The sequence below is a fragment of the Dipodomys spectabilis genome, unplaced genomic scaffold, assembly GCF_019054845.1.
Source record: "Dipodomys spectabilis isolate Male_0828 unplaced genomic scaffold, ASM1905484v1 ptg000017l, whole genome shotgun sequence".
Taxonomy (NCBI): Eukaryota; Metazoa; Chordata; class Mammalia; order Rodentia; family Heteromyidae; genus Dipodomys; species Dipodomys spectabilis.
This window is the reverse complement of record NW_024870694.1, coordinates 453,310-474,395: the sequence shown is the minus strand read 5'-3', so window position 1 is coordinate 474,395 and position 21,086 is coordinate 453,310. Positions and strand designations below refer to the sequence as shown.

Here is a 21,086-nt window from a genome sequence, read left to right as displayed (position 1 = left end):
TCTAGTTGTTAAGACTGTCCAGAGATATTTAGAAAGAAGACATTGTCCTTCAGTGTTTAAAGTCTGTCATTGTAAACCGTTTGGAAATGCAATGTTTTCAGACTGTAGTAATAGAGATTCTGCTAGGTATTCTATGCCTACATACCAACTACTATTTTGGAACCACCTGAAAACCAGATGAAGCTTGTAAGAAGTCCAGAAAGATCATGAGGAGACTTTAATTTGTTTCCTAAAAACATCTCAACAGAATTTGAGCTAGGATAATTCTGTAGTTTTAGCCTTTTTTGCTTTGGAGCTTAATCTGCATGTGTTTAGTTCTGGAATATGTAGAAAATGCACATTCGGGTTTGGAAAATTTTAATTCCTCACAGTGACATCAGCAACATAAATTACCACACTTGGAGTTGTGAAAAATAGAAGAATCCATGCGTCAATTGAGACCAGTCTCCATTACTGCTGCTCACTTTTCCCTTTCTTATGAACAAAGGAAAACTGTCCTACCACTCCCCAAATTTTAATGTTTTTGACTATAATAAAATCAATATAAGCATACAGTCTTAAAAATTACTAGGAAGTATAATATGCAGGGGCAATGGAAAAGAAATGAAAGGCAAAAGAACACGTACACATATATTATGTGAAGACAGAGAGGCTAATTCTTACTCCTCTTGCATCAATAGCCTAGAAATGCATACTAGTCTATCATCTAGTCTACATGTATCTATAGAACAGACTTGCACAGATTAATATGGGTATCTGAAAACCAAATTAGCATGTTATATATGATTAAAGTGCTCACCCTGACTGGTCTGAAACTTTCCCAGTTTTAACAAAACACCAAATCTCAAAAACCCCATCAATCTTGTACAAACCAAGGCAGTTGGTTAGCCTAAGTATAAGGGATACTCTTAAGGCCTATTGATGTAGTAGTTGCATTATATATTTTATTATCTCTGATAGTACTTCTTTATCTAAAAAGATTCCATATTCAATGAACATGCTACTGTTAGGAACCCTATTTATGTATCCACTTACAAAATACCTGCCTCCAAGAGAAGGCTGATTAAAGAAAAAGGTATATATTTTCATGCATTGAGTGTCTTTCGCTCTAAACAGTAATATTCTGGAATGTAATTTCACAGCAAATAATCACCTCCAACTCTGATCCCCTGTAATCAGGAAAGAAGTATAGAGCTCAAGTCTCCTATAGAAATAGGATAAGAGTGACATTGTCCAAAAGGAAATGAACTCTTGGCCTGAGTTATGTAACTATAACCATTTTGGTTTTAGCATTTTCAAATAAAAACAATAATTAAAAGAAAGAAACAGGGTAGGAATCCATATGTTAGCTGACATGATTTTCATCACCTAACATCTGATAACCATGTCAGTCTGCCATTCTTTTTTCTTTCTTTCTTTTTCTATTTTTTTTTGCTGGTCGTGGGGCCTGAACTCTGGGCCTGGGTGCTGTCCCTCAGCTCTTCAGCTCAAGGGTAGCACCCTACCACTTGAGCCAGAGCTCCACTTCCAGCCTTTCTGTTTATGTGGTACTGAGGAATCAAGCCCAAGGCCTCATGCATGCAAGGCAAGCACTCTACCACTAAGCTACCTTCCCAGCCCCCAGACGGCCATTCTTTAATACTTACTGGTTGCTGACAGGACTTCCAGCCTTTCTATCCTTTGCTTTGGACTTTTCCTCCTTTCATGGCAAAACAACTAGACTCAGAACTGTAGATACAAGATAGATGGTCTTTCTCAGTGAGCTTTTCAGTGCATCTACATAGCATATGTCTAACTGAGACAACTGTTTTATTGACTGAGATTAGGTAATGCCGTCATAAAGCTTAGACATAGAACAGCACTTAAAAAATTTGTTTCATAGGTCAGTTTGTTCATTTGTTTAATAAACATTTATTGAAGCTCTACTCTATTCAGTAATGTTCTGAACATAGTGAGTACAAGCATGAGCTATACTTGGTACTTTCACAAAATAAATAATGCAAAGGGATACTCATTCCCCTTCCAGATCAGGAGTATAACTCTACAGAACCCAATAAGCTGGGAAAACGCTTCTCTGAAAAATCTGAAGGAGATAATACTTTTAGCTGGCTATCTAATCTGGCTTTATTCTTCCACATAAATCTGTGTTATAAGACATGAACTACAATGTGTAGATAGTTGCCCAGACTGGCCTGCACAGTCAGATGGAAAGAACAGAGACTTTGAGACAATTCAGATCTTCACTGCACCATAAAGATTAAAGACCTTCTAAGTTTAGATGGCTGGGATGAGATTTATAAGTACTGGAACACTTCACTTATCTACTTACACGTTCGGTCATTTATTAGTTATCTAGGACCTATACAGTTGCAAATATTGTTTTAATTACTGGCAGTCTAGTGAGAAATTAACCATATTCCTCTATGAAATTTACTAGAGAATTTGTTAGACTGAAAATCATCCAATAATTAAATAATCAAAATATATCATCTAAAATAATGATAAGATCTAGAAAGAATATAATACAGATTTAGGATGTAGAAAATAGGAATGCACTGTATTAAAGTGCCACTTTAAGAAACTTGGTAGAGTCAAAATCACTATGCAAAATACATTTGAAAATGTTTAAATAATGAAAAGAAACTAAGCATCTAGTGATCCGGAGGAAGTATATTTTAGGCAAAGAGACGAGAGATGTTATAAAGTTCTTAAAGTAAGAACAACTTGAAAAATTCCAGAGAGAGTAAGAGCTGTGTGACTCAAATGCAATGACATGAGCATGAGCATGTAGACAAGCAGAGATCAGATCACAAATGCCATGCTAGAGATCTGTGACTAAACAGGGCTAAGGTTGGGTAGGAGGAGCAGTTAGTAGTTATTGTGGTAGTTCAGTTATGTTTGCAGGCAATGGCAGTGGGGAGGAAATGGAATATGATTCAATTCTGACTTTTTTGAGGGTAAGACTAAGGAAAGAGATGTTTTACCTGAGCCACTGGAAAAAGGGTAAATGAAGGGTAATGTTATTTACCCCTTGGAAGATATAGAGGATATTGGAGAATGAATAGGTTTGGGGGACGGTGTGGAGGGAAGAGCAGGATTTAGTTTTGGAGCATAATGACTTTGAGATTCATATCCAAGGGAAGTGAACCTGTAGGCAGTTGGATATATGACATAGGAGTTCAGAGGAGGAGCTAGGGGCTAGAGTAATTTGGGGAAATAAATATGCATACCTTATGTTATTTGATGATGTATATTCATGTGCTGAATTCATTCATTGTCATATTTGAAAGACTCATATGTACATGGCAATGAGGTACTAACAAGAACAGAGGAGCACTTACTGAGGACTTACACAATTTGTGATCATATGAGGTATATGACATACAAATAATATTATTTCCATAATGATAAAAGAGAAAACTATTCTGTTTTTAATGTGGGAAAAATTAAAAAGGAAGTAAAAGTGGAACATGTATTAGAAATTGGGGAATATTTTAACAATCAGTAGAATGAGAAAGGCATCCCAAATAAAGAGAAATTATAAGCAGATATATAGAGGCAGAAACAAGCTTTCACTCTGTGAGGGATCAAGACGGAGTGGCAAAGAGCCTGACCTAGCATGAGCAGAAGTTATGTTTATAAGGTTAAGATAGATGAATTTATAAAAGCTAACTCACACTAAGGGATTTGAACTTACCTAGTAGCTCATTAGTTCTTAGCTCTCCTGTACTTCAGAATTCTTTTGGGAGCTCAAAATATAGATGCCTATATATCACTCATCTCCCTCAAAGAGATTTCTGCCTTCTCAAAGCTCTGTTTTGTTTCTAGGGTTAGTATTTTTACATGGATTGCATGTCCTAGACTTACAGGAAGAGTTGTTTCTTCTTACGGCAGGAACATGGATCTTGACTCTATCCTTAAGTATCATGGCTCAACTTTTGTCCATATTTCTGCCTAACTTTGCTTTTAGTATTTACAGACCACATATCCTTTTTTGTGTTGTTTTGTTTAAATAACTTGAAACTACTATCTGTGGCCTGTCATGGCTTCTCCTTTTTTATCTCTTTTATGACATCTTGTACCATCCCATATTACTAATGTGAACGTAGGACTAAGAGCCATGGAAGGAGTAGCATCTCTTACAAGGAACTGTAGGTATGAAAGTCTTATAATTACTACACCAAATACTGAAGAATAGATTAGACGACATTGAATTAAGAGCCTCCTTGTCTCACGTAAGACGATTTTTCCTGACCCTGCTGTTTATCCTCTGTTGCACCAACATCTCTGCAGCAGAGATAACAATAGTGAAATAAGCAGTTTGGAAATCAGAAAGACTCAAAGTATTATGCAATACAATGTAATGATATCACTTTATACTAGAAGCCTAAGATGAAAGCAGAATTAGGACTATGGAAAAATGGATGTAAAAGCCCCATCCAAATTCTTAACATTCCTCATCATTAACTCATAGTCTACTGGTATTTTTTCTAAGGAGAAGCCTAAGATTAAAATCACAGGGCTATTAAAGACTTGTTTATTTAAAAGGCACAGTATCTATTATAACTAAACAGCTTGAAACCCTTAAGATCTTAGAATTTGAACTCTTTATAAAGACAGCAGAAGGAGGACTGCCATTAAAAACCTTTTAAAGGGTTTTATATAGATTATTGATTATCTCCTTTACCTAGTTGTTATAGGTGAAATTTCTGGGTCAACCATAGTATTCATATCCTTTTAAGTTTTTGACACATTTTTCTAAGATGCAGTCTAGAGCACTGTACCAACTTTGATTTCTGTTGGCAACATCTTAAGGATTCCTTCCCATAAGAGTAATTCAAAGCCATACTACTGCTCTTCTCTAACTCCTCTCTGGTCCACTCTTGTAGCAGACTTAAGTTACTCTTACATCAAGCTTATGCTTAACAGTAATCAAAACATTTGTGTAAGTCATTTGTGCTACAAATGAAACAGTTTAAGTAATATCAAGTGTCAGTAAGATTAGAATGTGTCTCTTTCTTATGCCCTGTCTTCTCTTTATCCTAGACTATAGACAATAGACAAGAAGGGGAGGGGGAGAGAAAGACAGAGATAAAGAGACAGATGGACAGAAAGAAAGGAAAGAGAAGGAAAGAAAGAAAGAAAGAGAGAGAGAGAGAGAAAGAAAGAAGAAAGAAAGTGGGGGTGGGAGGAGGATGGGAAGGAATAGGAATGGGAAACAAAGGAGGAGGCTAGAAATGTACTCATTATCTTGCCCATGTAATTGTAACCCCTCTGTACAGTATTTTCACAATAGAAAAAGAAAGAGAGAGAAAAAGGAAAGGAAGGAAGGAAGGCAGGAAGGAAGGAAGAGAGGGAGGGAGGGAGGGAAGGAGGAAGGGAAGGAGGGAGGGAGAGAAGAGGGAGGGAGGGAGGGAGGAAGGGAAGGGAAGAGAAGGGAGGAAGAAAAGGAAGGGAGGGAGGGAAGGGAAGAGAAGGGAAGGAGGGAGGGAAGGGAAGGGAAGGAGGGAAGGAAGGAAGGAGGTATCTTTTACTTGAACTCATCAAGCACTCACAGTGTGCTAGGCACTGAACCCAGTATGCATGAAATATAAGGCCTTCCCTATGAGACCTTTCATTTCTGTGTATCATGATTCATTAAGGTATATTTTAAACTGTGGGCTTCTAAGGCAATGTCCCCCTGGGGTTAAGTCCACCATATGATACAGACAGACAACAGGACACCTCTGAGCTACACATGTAAATGGATTATAGTCCTGATATCTGTAGAATCTGCAAGAAGAAGGCATGTGTAGGGATTTATTTCAACCATAGAATAATACAGAGAGCTCAAAAATTGCAGTAAGAGGGTATAAAATTAACCCTCAAAAATCAATGTTTTTTTCTATATGCCAATAATGAAATCAGGAAAGCTGAAATCAGGAAAGCAACCCCTTTTGTAATAGCCCCACAAAAAAATAAAATACCTAGGACTTAACTAAAGAAGTGAAGGACCTCTATGATAAAAACTTTAAAAACCTGAAAAAAAAATTAAAGCAGAACTAAGGAAGTGGAAAAACTCCCATACTCCTGGATAGAGAGGAATAACATCGTGAAAATGGCAATACTGCCAAAGGCTATATACAAATTCAATGCAATACCCATCAATATTCCAACCTCATTCTTCAATGAAATAGAAGAGGCAATCCAAAAATTCATTTGGAACAATAAAATACCCTGAATAGCAAAAATAATCCTTAGCAGAAAGAACAGTGCTGAAGGAATAACAATACCAGACTTCAAACTGTACTACAAGGCCATAGTAATCAAAACAGCTTGGTACTAGCACAAGAACAGACCTGAATACCAATGGAAAAGAACCTCAGACCCAGGAATGAACCCACAGACCTATAGATACCTAATCTTCAATAAGGGAGCCAGAAAAATAGAATGGAAGAAAGACAGCCTCTTCAGTAAATGGTGCTGGCAAATTGGTCCAACACTTGTAGAAAACTAAAATTAGATCTTTATATATCACCCTGCACCAGAATCAACTCCAAATGGATCATAGACCTCAAAGTAAAAGCAGACACCCTGAAAACATTACAGGAAGGAATAGAAGAAACTCTGGGGCTCCTTAACACGGGCCTAAATTGTCTTAATAAAGACTCAAAAACACAACAAATCAAAAGAAAGGTTGGACAAATGGGGTTGCATGAAACTGCAGAGCTTCTGCATGGCAAAGGACATAGCTAGCAAGATCAATAGAAACCCCACGGATTGGGAGAAGATCTTCACTGGCTATAGGACAAACAAGAGCCTCATATCTAAAATATGCTTAGAATTAAAAAAATTAAATCCCCCAACAACAAATTCTCAAAGAAACAACTGCCCCATCAACAAGTGAACCAAAATCTTAAAGAGAAACTTCTCTGAAGGGGAAATAAAAATAGTCAATAGACACATGAAGAAATGCTCAACCTCCTGAGCCATAAAAGAAATGCAAATCAAAACAACATTGAGATTCTACTTCACCCCAGTTAGAATGTCCATAATCAAGAAATCTAATAACAACAGAAGCTGGAGGGGATGTGGCCAAAAGGGAACCCTAATGCATTGTTGGTGGGAGTGTAAACCATTCTGGAAAGCAGTATGAAGGTTCCTGAAAAAACTACACATAGAGAGCTCCCCTATGAACCAGCAATCCCACTTTTGGGCATATACCCAAATGAAGAGAAACATGGCCATATGAAAGCTACCAGCACAAGAAAATGTACACACACACACACACACACACACACACACACACACACACACACAGACACACACACACACACACACACACACACACACACACACACACACACACCACAGAGTGGAATTCTATGCTTCCTTCAGAAAGAACAATACCACCCCATTTCTTAGGAAATGAAAGAAAAAAATTGTATTAAGTGAAGTAAGCTAGTCCCAAAGAAATTTAGGCCCCATGGTTTCCCTTATTTTCAATAATTAGTATATGTATAGGATAATCTTATCAGATGAGCTGAAAAGCTCAAATGTTATATAAGTATGATCGTATAAATTGATGTTAACTGAAATCAACCCAAATATATGGACACAAAAGTTCTGTCTTTGTTGTTGTTCTTTTAAATGTACTAGTGATTTTTTTGTTTCCTTTGTATATTCTTCCCCCTATGGTATATCCCTTGTTGTCACTGTACTTGATTTTGGTACCTTTCATCTTGTATATACATTTATCTAATCTGGAAAGGGGAAAGGGAATAACAAAATGGTGAAACAAGGACACAGGATGACCCATTGCAACAATGAGCCCCACAGGACAGTATATTGGAAACGAACTTTACAACTTGGGGGGATGGGCTTAGGGAAGGGAAGGGATAGTGGGACAACAATGAGGGAAAGGGTAACAATGATCCATAAGTGATGGACTCATTTCCTCACTCATGTAACTATAACCCTTCTGTATAGCATCTTTACAATAATTTTTAATTGCTTCAGGATTAAAAGTAAATAAAAGTGACTAGAAATGACAAGGGAAGACTAAGGGGAACAGGGGGAGACAAAACAGAAAAAAAAACCCTACTTGTTTCCACTTTTCCCACTGTGTCCACACCAGGGAGTCTGCGCAGCTCACAGGAGATCAGATTTCTCCTTGTGGTAGCTTGGAGTTCTTGAGATTTTCCAGTGCTTAGAGAAAGAGCATGGCTTATTTTCTTGTGAGGACAATGGGAGCTATTTGGCCTCGTGTAAATTCAGAAAGGTTGCTGTGCACCTGGGACTTCTTGCCATGTTGGAGAACTGTAGTGTTGTCAAGTTGCCAGTGGGAGCAATGGGAGATAGGGGTTATTAAAGAGCAACAGGAGTGAGGGTGCATGTCCTACTGCTTGAACTGAAAAGACTTCACACTCACAATGAGGAACTAAATAGGGTATAGGTTAGCAGGACAATTGTAGCAGGGACATAAAAATTCTAAGTAGTCCTTCTGAAGATGCATAATAAATGACATATAGTGAAAATGTAAACAAGCCATTTAATAACATTTTAATGCCTGATTCTGATCTCTTAATTAAAATGTGCATAAAAGAAAGCAATGGTGAACATCTGTGTGTGTTATTGGGATAGCAGGATTTATGCCACAACCTGGGCTTTTGGTTGTAGTTTCCTTCTCAGTGTACATGAACCAAGGAGGAGTTATCCTCCTGAGCTGCGCAGGGTCTGTGTTCCTCTCCCTGAATTCTCTGGGCTATGGTTGCCTCCCCTTTTGCTTTTCTCTTCTATTAGATACAGCATAGCGTCTTCTTAGACTGTTCTCATCATTTGATCTGAAGCCCAATCCCCACCCCACCTCTTTAACCCAAAACCCTGACCTAACCCTGGCTCACCCTTGTTATCTCAGCAGATGTACACAGCATTACCTAATAGTTTTGGCCTCAGTAAATAATCTCCAAGAGTCTTTGGGGGGAAAGCGTGGCCCTTTTGTAGCTGTGACCTTGCAGCAGTTATTACTCAGCTGGACACTATGGGATTTAGATGTTAAAAGACAGAACTTCTACTCACCCCTGCTGGTGATTTTTTTCATTATTATTATTGATTTGGGGGATGTTTCTCAGAGCTTTGTTTTGCCTAACTCTTAAAAGAGAGTACCAGAAATCACAAAAGCCATGGTAAGTGCCTTAAGGTCTTCTACTGAAAATGTGTGTCATGAGGAACTGCCTTTATATGTCTGTCTTCATCAGAACATACCCAATAAGCCAAAGTTTGCCTTTGATTAAACCAGCATAAAAATTCTTTTCTATCTTCTGTTGTTCCTGGAAGATTCTATGTCATTTATGCTATATTTTATTTATATAATACATCCAAATGTCCTTCCTAAACATATACTAATATATAATACTCAGTGCACTTGTTCATATGGAAGACATTGAGCCTTGAGTACCTCTTTCTAATCCTCACATTGTTCCTACAACATTTAAGGAGTCTAAGTAACATGCAAAAAGCTCTGTCATAAATAAGGTGAAAACTTAAGATTGAAATTCAAGAATAACTGTCTGCCAAAGCCATCAGCTTTCTCTATATAAAGATAGTGAGAGAGGGTCTACATGATGTTTTGAAAGAGTTAAGTAAAATTTAGCATTTGGGACAATGTCTGAAACTTGTTTTTATAACTTGGATTTAATTCACAAATAAAGAGTAAATATCAGTATATCACAGAAGAAGAGCTGCATGTATGGATTGGTGTAATGTCCGAGCTCTGGTTGCAGATATGCCCTAGGGAGTTTTCCACTACCACATGGCAACTCCTGACACTGGATTTTACATTCACCACTCTAAAGCTTCTCCATGTTGGAATGACTCACAAACGGCTACTATCTGAAGAGATTTGTCTACTATCTATAGACACCATTTTCTTTTCTGAATTTGTCCTTAACCATAAAGTGGGAGGAAATGCCAGTTTGGGATACTGCTGTGTAATTCCTGATGGATATTTTTTAGGGGGAAAAAATGAAGAAACGAGAAAGAGATGGGGTTTGGCTCTTTGTTCCTTTTGCCTTTCTGCCTTCTTGAGCCCCTACATCCCATCTGAATCAATATTATCAGTTTGCTGTAATCCTTTGATGAAAAAGATATAAAATGTTCATAAACGAAAAGTTATTAAGACTTTAAATCATGTAAGACTACCCTGGGGGTAATTTTTTTGGCCTGAGTTTTACATATTTTCATTCTCTAGTGGAGGGCATGGGTTGCATGCTAGGGATTTGTAACTTCTACTTGCCTCCCTTCCCTTTATTTTAGTCTGACAGACCTCTGCTTCAGCTTGTTATATGTCCTCAAATAGACAAGTTGTTAAACTTTTAAGATTGTTAGGCTCTGGGGGTGTGGATAGGGGTTGATAATGACATTCAGATGTGTATTAAGAAGGCATTATGTTCATTTATAAAATATCAGCCTTGAACATCACAACAGCTCAGCCCTCTGCCTACTAGTTAGATAGTTGGGGCTGAGTTGTGTGAGTTACTGAGTCCGAGATATTTTAATTCTGGGGGTTATTAGTAATACTTACATTATGTAGATATTAGATGGATTAATGCAATAAGACATATAAAATATTTAGAACAATGCTTGACCATCAGTGAATGCTGGTTGATATATGTCTTAGGTCAAGAGAGAGAGAGAGAGAGAGAAGGAAAAAGAAGAGTAAATGAATTTGAAAAGAATGTTTCATCATTTCCATTTAGCACAGTAGAAAGAACTCTTACCTAGAGGCACAGAGACTCTCATTCTATGTCCAGAAAGCTGTAAACCCTTTGTGATTTGCTCTGTTTTCTCATGTACAAAATGAGTGAGTTAGAATTTATGATCTCTATTTATTTATGTAGTTTTGCTTTAAGCAGATTATTTTTACTCCTCAGCTTACTCAATGATATGTCATAGAGCATTGTGTAAGTCTCAAAGGCCCATGGTCATGTGTGGCAAAAAGGGTGTTGTTTGCCCCATACAACTATGTTTACATGTATTTATGTTCTTTGCATATTTGTCATTTTTCTGAGTATTTGTGTACCTACATGATTGCTGAAGTAAGCACACTAGCATACATTTATATTTTTGTGGTATGTATATTTATATATAACATATATATATACAGTATGTGTGTATATATATAAATATATGTCTGTGTGTATGAGAAACAGATGCACTGTAGGCAGATAAAGCAGATAAATATAGATCCAAATAGAAGCATAAGTATATAAATATAGACGTTATAGAGAGAGAAAGCAAGCAGATCAGTACCATTTCACCATTGCTTAAAGTCTTTGTAATAAGAGTCGAAAATCAGTAACTGACATTGAAATTATTGACTGAATGACACTGACAGATCAGAAAGCATCACGTAAGGTAAGAAAAAGCCTTTCTTACAACTTGGAGAAGAAACTAGAAGGAAGATTTATTACTTTTAATTATTTGATTTATGAAAATTGTAGATACTAGGTAGTGTGGTGTTTTAATTTAGAAGTAAAGATATGTCACTTTTCCTAAAGATACTATCTGACAACAAAAATTTAAATAAGAAAAGAAAATGAACTCAAGTCTTGAGAAAGGATTTGGGGCAGGGATGATACCTAGATCCCTTTTGTCCAAAGGCTTTGATTTGCAGCCCGCTTGTGTTTTTGGATTTGGACAGATGAGTTGGTTTCTGTCTGCCTTATTTTTCACAAGCCCTTCTGAAGTCTTTAAGGAAACCCACCCAAAGGAGCTATTTTGAAACGCAGGCCAGAGTCCCCATTGTTAAGTTATTGTCGTGGGGACGCTTGCAGTTGTGTTTAGTGAGTGTGTTGTATGAGTAAAAATGGGCTTCCATCTGTTACTTTCATATCACTGTCTGTTCTCACCAGTCAAAATAATTGGTTGTGAGTTTTTGCTCTATTTTGTTTTGTTTTAGTGAAGAAGATGTTGTGATTTATTTTTAGCTGGTTCAAGTTAACTGAGTAATTTATATTTTACTGTTGCAAGTTATACATTGGCCATGTGTTTAAACTTTTTTTTTTTTAAGAAATGTATCCTTATTCCCCATGAACCACATCTAGTTCCTTAACAGAGCTCATCTCTTCCCCAGCTTTGGTACAAAATCATCTAGAGAAGCTAAAATGTGATGAGACCCCTGGACATATACACAGACACAAGCTGCTTCTGTCAGTGCCACAGAACTGTCAAAATGATTTTCTGCTGCTGTTCTATTTTTTTTCTTTTTCCCCCCTCCCCCCCCATTACTAAGTTTACCCTGGCTCTTTCTGATAGAGATGGGAGAGGAAGGCCTGGAGTATGTTTTAATTCTCTCCCTCATGCTACTTCTAAACCACAAGTGAAGGTTTCTTTCTGTTCCCAATCTGAGATTAGACTTGAGGTGTAAAATAAGGCAGGAAGGGGGAAACAACAAGGGTTCATTAAAAGTTGAGGAATGATTGATGCTGCCTAAAGAACTGTTCATTATTCTCTTACAACTGTGAGTAGTCAAGTTCTTCACCAACTTATGGTTTTCAAAATTGTTTTTTTTTTCAGTGTCAAATGGTCACACACACACACACACACACACACACACACGCACACACACACACACACACACACAAAGCTGTATAAGTTTTATTCCCTACAGACTCTATTATCCTTAAAATGGAGTATAGATTATTTTGAAAGAATACATTTATGATCATAAACTTATAAATTATACAGTATATCAGACTGTAGACTTTTAAAAACATGTTATTTACCTTATGATTACTAATGTTATCTTTAACAGGTCTTTATTTATTACAAACCAATGCATCTGCCAGGCACCAGTGGCTCATGCCTGTAATAGCTACTTGGGAGGCTAAGATCTGAGGATCACAGTTCAAAGCCAGCCCAGGCAAGATAGTCCATGAGACTCTTATCCCCAAGAAACCACTAGAAAACCAGAAATGGTACTGTGGCTCAAGTTGTAGAGTGCTAGCCTTGAACTGAAGATCTGAGGGACAGTGCCCAGGCCCAGAGTTCAAGCCCCACGACTGACCAAAAAAAAAAAATGCATCTATATAAATAGATTCAGTAAGGACTTTGGGAAAATAATGACTACCAAATTAGCATGGTAAAACTATCTCTGCAAATATACCCATAAATACACACAAAATGTAGACTAAATCACTATGACCTACTTTGCCTAAAACATTTTAAGACTAAAATCCAACTATGTTATAGCAATTGCCAAATATTTTCATTAGTAAAAAAAAATAGTTCACCCGTATACAAACAGACTCAAATGTTAATGTGTTAATCATCTGATTTTTATGCATATATTTTTTAAACTATCATCATATAAATTTTTAAAGGAATCTTTTCCAAACACTAGAATGTCTAGTCCAATTTAATGAACTCTGGGAGATTGTATGTTTCTGATACCAAGAACATTTTCCAACTATGCATTTAGACATTTGCATGTGGATAAACAACACTAGGACTAAAAACAAAGCAAGAACCTGACTCTTTTTAAGACTTACTTGCCCTTTCCACCTCCTACGTGGAATATAAGGTGACTCTCATAAAAGAGAATTCTGGTTAAATGACTTCATATTTTGCTCCTCATGTCATAATGCACTGAGGTATATGTTGGCCTCCAAGTCCTGCCTCAGATTTTTACTTCACAACTTTGAAACTAGCTCTTTGTCCATAGGCAAGCTATAACTAGCTTGCCAGTCTATAAAGGTTTGTTTAGTACTAATTCACAATGTATTTAATAAAATAATTTTAATGGAATATGTGGCATATAGTATATACTCAATACATATTTGTTTCCTCTAGAATATTAATTTGAATGTATGTCTACAACTTTCTCCCCTATACCTCTTGACCATTGTGACATAGTCATACTGTAGCTATTGCTAGAGATAAGGTTACTAATGCTAGAAAAATAGTAGCAAGGGAGTTTTTAAATTATAGTTACCCATTTTTACATTTCAGTGAATCCAAATCAGAAAAATACATGCTTCATCCCTAAATCTCAAACCAATGCACCAGATATGTTCAACCAGCAATTTAGAACAGCTAACTTGACTCTGATTTTGTGTCTGGCAAGAGAAGAATTCAGGCAAAAAGCAAACATAATAAAAGTGATAAGAAAGTTTGCTGGAAGACAGATATGGTAGATAAAAAGAACACCTGGACTAGACATGCCACAAGAAACAACACTGTAGCCCCTCCTGTGCGGCCTTTGGCACTACTGAGCTTGGCCTTAGGTTGAATAAGGAGAATTGGACTCCTTGAAGATGGCTTTCTGATACGTGAATCTCCTATTTGTATCCTAAAAGTTCCTCACACCGAAGATTTAGTGTCCAGTTTGTTTTACTCTCATTCTTTTTCCTTCTAACTTCCCCCTTTCTTTGATAATCTTCTGTCTCCGTTTTGTTCTCTGGCAGATTTTGGCTTATCAGCAAGTTGTATAGGCCACAGTTCTCAAACTGCCTGCTTTTCTATTAACTCAAGTTACCAGTGGGAAGAGACCTTGGGGAATATCTTAGAGGAGAGCTAAGGAAACCATTAAAACAAACAAATAAACCTTCCTTTTATACATAGTAATGTTTTCTACAAAGATAAGTTAGTAGAAATAGAAAACCTTTCAACAAAAAGTTGCTAGAGCGTATTCATATCAATCAAGTGGAATAAAATAATGGACATTAACTCTTCAGAGATAGTAGGAAAATCTTTTTTTTTCTTTTTGCCCATCCTGTGACACACTCTGGGCTTGGGCTTTGTCCCTGAGCTCCTATTTTGCTCAAGGTTAACTAATGCTTTACCACTTGAGCCACAGTGTCACTTCCCACTTTTTCTGTGATTAATTGGAGATAAGAGTCTCAAGGGACTTTTCTTGCCCTGGCTGGCTTCAAACTGCCATCCTCAGATCTCAGCCTCCTAAGTAGCTAAGATTACAGATGTGAATCATGGGAGCCTGGTCAGGCAAACCTTTTATTGTTCATTCCTATACTAGGTTAATGACTTTTATTCTACAGTAGATGCCGAGTCAGTTTATGATTAGGACTTCCCCTTTTTAGGAAAAGAAATGAAGTTTGAATATAAATGTTACTGAAAATGCTGAATGGCTGCTGTATGATTTGGTTTTTATGGACTAGGAAGAAAAAAAAGAAACTCCCATTCTAAGATAGTTGGAGCTGCATTTCAGCCTAGAGTTAATCATCTTAGCTGAATTATACAAGCCCCCATAAGAGTTAGGTTCATAATGGAAACAATGACACAATCTTAATTACAAGGTTTTTGACAGCCGTGATTCAGCTATCTAGAGACCTCTTTCCAGAGTCAAAGTTTTCATTTTCTATATAACTGCAATTTTAGTGTTTATCTCTGATTTTTGTTGGAATTGAGAGTTTAGTCTATATCATTAAGCCACATTAAGCCACTGGGATTTCTTCTTAACTCCTCAAATATATGTATTTGTGGAATGCAAAGAAGAGGGAAAGTAAGATGCTATAGTTAGTAGAAAATGATTGGCCTAGATCAAGTGCCTTTGCTCTCTATCTTTACACAGGGTCCTGTGTAAAAACAAGGCAATTCAAAGGTCTCAATAGAAGTAGTATTCTAGATGGAAACCTGACAGCTATAGATTGCCCTCAGTGTTCAATATCTTGTTGCTGTTCTTAATTTCAAGTTCATACAAAGTGCAATTTATTAAATAGTACTTAATTTTCACCATTTTCTTCCTTTATGAATCCTGAGGTTATCAGAATATTATCAAAAGGACTTAAATTTAAAAAGTAAATAAAAGTTGGTAAAACAGACTAAAAGTGTGAAAAGGGGAAGAATTTGAATGCAGGGGAGATATATGAGCTAGGCACAAAGTGCAAGTGAGAAGAGAGGAAATAAGCACTCTGCAAAGAGTGAAAACATGAGGATAGGAAGAAGAGAAGCAAAAAAGTTAAAGGTAGACTCATGTTCAAGATAGAAAATGTTACAAAAGAATTGTTTAAAATCTTTCCCTATGGCATTTAAAATAAGATTCAATTTATACACTTTGATTTAGTCTTGGTTATAGTAAAATAAACTGTGAGCTTTAGATATTAGTCCTAGTTCTGTTTCAAAAGTGTATGCTCCTGTGAGCATCAGAATCTTCATTTGTAAAAATGAGGAGGGCAAGCAAATTCTTTTAGAATTTGCTTAGATCATGCACAGGGCATGATCTTGTTGATATCCCAACAGGATGCCTGATAAAGAAAGTTGCTGAACTTGATTGATTTAACCAGATGGCCAAAGTTAAAGACAAACAAAACCACCTTTTTGAAAACTTTTAACTCTAATGTGTTTAGTCCTTGAGAGTTAATGAGAGTTCTATTTTTAAAAAGCAGTATGGCTGCTGACTATGCTTTTCATTGAATCTTCAACTGAAATTTTGGAGAAATAGAAGTTTGCAATTCTTTTTCTAAAGGTCTTATTCTCCAATTAACTCATAGATGGCATTTAGGACTTTTTAATCCAGAATTTATTTTTCTCATAAAATTCCTGTTTAACCAAGAAAATGGAAATCAGTACATTCTTGGTTGCCCTTCTATTAATTTAAATTTGCATAACCTAATCAAAACTGAACCTGCATTACCCTTCAACAAAAAGCCATATTCTCTCCCAACACAAAATGGCTACATTCTTCTCAGTATTTTTAAAAGATGAGTTTTGTTGATATCCCATGACTTTTCCTTTAGAATGTGTCCATGAAAATTAAAAGGGCTTTTTCAGTGCCCAGAAATGAAATGAAAAAGTAGCCAAAATGACAGGTGGAAATGAACACAAACTTTGCTGATATTATCAGTATTATAATTTTTAGTGAGCTATTTTTTTCTAATAAAATGGAGCTGAAGTCAACTGACCCCAACTAATAGCCTGATGTTTCCTTTACCTCATTCTTTTGCCTGCAGATAAATGATATTAATATAGCTTAAAAGTTTCCTGTGAAACATTGTGCTATGTGTTTCTGAGGCTTTTCTAGTATACTTTTCCTATAAAGATGTGTCTTTTTTAATATATAATTTTAACAAATATTTACTGAGCATGGAAAAGGGGCTAGTTGTTGTTAGGTACTAGAAATGCAGAACTGTGCTACCACCATTTATCTTTTAAAGTATACTTGACAGATGGGTGGAGCAGAGCTTCACTTAATACTTTTTCTTTTTTTCTTTTTTCTTCTTTCTTTTTTTTTTTTTTGGTCAGTCCTGGGGCTTGAGCTCTGGGCCTAAGCACTGTTCCTCAGCTCTTCAGCTCAAGGCTTGTGCTCTACCACTTGAGCTACAAAACCACTTCTGGTTTTCTGGTGGTTTTATTAGAAATAAGAGTTTCATGTACTTTCCTGCCCTGGCTGGCTTTGAACCTCAATCCTCAGATCTCAGCCTCCTGAGTACCTAGGATTACAGGCGTGAGCCACCGGCACCCTGCCACTTTATACTTTCTAAGCTAAAATAGGTGAAAAGAGGAGTTGGATGATCAGAAATCAATCCTATACTTGTTCTTTGGATTACATCCTGGTTTTGTGTGTGTGTGTGTGTGTGTGTTTTTCCTAGTTGGCACTTACAAACATACATTCAGAAAGGAAACAAGTCCCCTGGCCAGCCCTCTGTCTGCTGTCTGCTAACTAAAGATAATTTCCATTTTTCTTTCTCATCTTAGTTGTTTTAGCTTATGAAATCTTAAAACTCAGGTATAGGAGGGTCCTGTAACTGTAGACAGAATCAAATTTCCCCACTACGTTCTGGCCTAACCTTTGGGGATTCATTGTATGATAGAGGAAACACTAAGTAGCCTTCAAGAGCTAGGAATGCCTATCTTCATCTTGATGGAAAGTTGAAAGCTCTCCACAAACCAATGTGTAGGATTCAGTTATCTATAAGTATTATTTACCAGTTTAGGATCCTTCCTGGTTTTGCTAATTTCTCTTTTGTCTATCTTATATCCAGCTGTTCTGTTCCGCCAAATAACCTGTAGTGTATCTTCTTCCAAATTGACATGGAACCTATTCAAAGATTTCTGAATGTGCTCTTAATGTATTTTCAAAGGCAACACATAAAATGGAATATATTTCTTTTTGCCGTAGTAACAATCTGTATATCTTGCAAATAATATTTGCAACTAGGAAAACTAGTTGGACCAAAGCAAAGGCTGTCACAGATGGAAAAGTGTGACCATTTAGTGGAATTGCTTTTAAATAATTTGACATCTTAGTACTTACAAACAATAATTCTCATTAGAAATAGGATTGGAATTATTAGATTCACTAGCTTAAATCCATTTTTTCTGAGACCTGAACAATAAACTAAAGGTCTGAGCATAACTAAATAAAAGTAAACTTATGCCAAGCATTAAAATTATTTCTCTAAACATATACTTCTCCATTCTCCTTCATCCCTCTTTTTTCTCTTTCTGTGTTCCTCTTTTTCTTTTTTCCTCCCTCCCCCTCCTGCACTCTTTTGCTCTTAGTGTTCTGAATTCATTAGACGGCACAGTGTAAATCAATAGTAAACGCTAACCGCCTACTCAGTCCTCCCGTTACGCAACATCACATAACCAGTACACAGAGACAAAAAGGGAAAAAGCACACACAGCCTTTACATTCAAAAGCTCTTGCATAATTTTACTTTTCCACAGCCAAAATGAAAAAAAGAAAAACGGAAATAACAGATGGGAAAACTTACAGTTTTTTTTTTTTCATCCTTCTTCTTAGACTGTTTAGAAAGGAATGAGCTAACATTGATGGCCATTTCTAGTTGCTCTAGACAGCAGCATAACATCCCACAATTGCCAGAATTTTAACTTGCTATAAAACGGGACTTTGTGACCCTCTGTGTTATGATGAATCTTTCAGGTAATTGAAGACTAAAATCATTGCGAAGCATTTTTACTTGTTTTATGAAAAATCAACAACTCTCTAAGCATGGCATTAATTTTAAAATAGAAGATAAAGAAGATGGCCGTGTTTTCTCTTGAAATGTATCCTGATATAATATTTATGTAAAGTTCCATTATATAAGCCTGTCTTTCTCATGCTTTTTACTCATGCTTTTGCTTTTGCGATTCTAAGGCTGTATTTTATTTTCTCATGCAAACTCCAAGTATTAATGAAAGAGCAAACACCTAAATGCTAGAATAGGGAATAGGATTCATACTCCTTTAATTCATACTCCTTTGATACATTTCCTCCTTTAGAAAGGGGTGATATTGATCAACGTGCATTATTCTTATAAACTAATCTGTAGAATTGTAACACCTATGTACACCTAAACATAATAAAAACAGTAATAATAGTAATAATAATTCTTTTCAAAGTTAATCTATTTAAGAATCTATAGGTCCTGGATTTCTCATTTAGAATTTTTTGTCACTGTACACTATAAAACATGTTTGGATGCATTGTACTTTCTTTAAATCTTAAATATATAATAAAAGCATTCTAATTTTTTCTTTCTCTGTCTCTCTAACCCTCCTTCCCTCCCTTCTTCTTTCTTGCCTCCTTTCTTCTCTCCCTCCCTGCTCTGTTTATTCTGCTAGCTTTTTTTTTTTAATTAAAGAAACTTTTTTCCCAGCTTAAATGGGGACACAGTGAGATTTGTATATAATTTATCAGTCTTGCTTTCCTATTCTAATACTTTGTTTCACCAACTGACTAATGTCTTCTGGGAATCAGGCATTTTTTTCTGTGATAAGGAAGCTTTGAGATATTTGAAATTTTGTGTTTTTCTTCAACTTTTGTGTGTCCCTATCAAATAGTTATATAACAGATATAAAATGGAAAGCATAAAACTAGTTACTGTTAGAGACCCACTAGAAAGAAATGTGTGTGCTCATAGTTCTGATAGCTTTCAGTGTCATCAGAGAAGTTGAAAAGTAGGAGGGGAGAGGATGCATGAGACCGTTACACAATAAGTGGGAAATTTGTCTCCATGTATTTGTGATCAGAGTCATTCTTTTAAGTCATATTTGATGTTTCTGGAAGTTTGAAACCATGAGAAATTGATTGACTTGATTTTTCTGAAGGCATAAGGTAAGTTTTTTTTTTATTTTTTTTAAAAAGATTCAAGCTATCTAATAATGTTTGTTTTACTTATGAGTTTACTAATGCAATGTAAAATTCCTTTATACAGAAAAATTCAGATACTCAAACATAAAAGTGAAAGTTTTGTCTATTTTCGATTTTATTGAATATAATGAATATATGGCTCTCTCACTGGAAACAACTGAAGTATCAAGATCATTAGGAATATTGTACCTCTTATGACAAATGGAAACATCTTTTGTTGTATGAATAATGACTTTAGTATATATATAATATATAATATATACTTTTTATTAAAAATTCCCTTTTATTATTTTTTCTCTTCACAGAATTTGTAGCACAGAGATTTGCATAAAAAATAAAATAATAATTGGTCAAAATATTCTAGTGTATAATCAGAAGAACATATTCACATATATTTTTCTAATGTACCAGAATTGAATTTGAATTCCAGTTACCAATTTTATATGCTGGTATCTGATTAACATCCCTCTCTCAAAAAAAAAATCAGCCTTATTTCTACTTTTGTTGCTATAGGAAGTCGTCACAGATAATTTCTAATGTTATAAGAACTTTGCTTACTTAAGTTGTGCCTCGTTCATAATAGCATGAATGTAACAAAGGAAATACATTCTGTATAATGTGATTCACGTGGGGGATGGTGGTGGTGATACTGTTGATTGAACTTAGCGCATACTCAACCCCTTGAGTCATACCTCTATAATGAAACTTTAACATGACTAATAATATGTAACTAATTTACTATTTCTTATGTGAAGTCAGTCTATATACAGGAAGTTGTTCTAGATACTGAGAGTCACCAGTTTTTCAAATAGGTTGCCTGTATCAAAACAAAACACTTTCAAGGAAAAGCAACACACACACACACACACACACACACACACGCACGCAGACACACACACACACACACACACACACACACACACACACACACACACACACCTCTTGTTTCCATATCTTGGAGTTCATTTCAATTAGTATCATTTTATATAGT

General features: G+C 36.0%; 1 protein-coding gene across 1 annotated transcript in view; it reads left to right on the top strand.

The window, feature by feature from the left end:
* Zbtb20 (zinc finger and BTB domain containing 20) overlaps positions 1 to 21,086 on the top strand; it is a 699,482-nt gene that overhangs the window by 340,859 nt on the left and 337,537 nt on the right. The window lies entirely within an intron of this gene.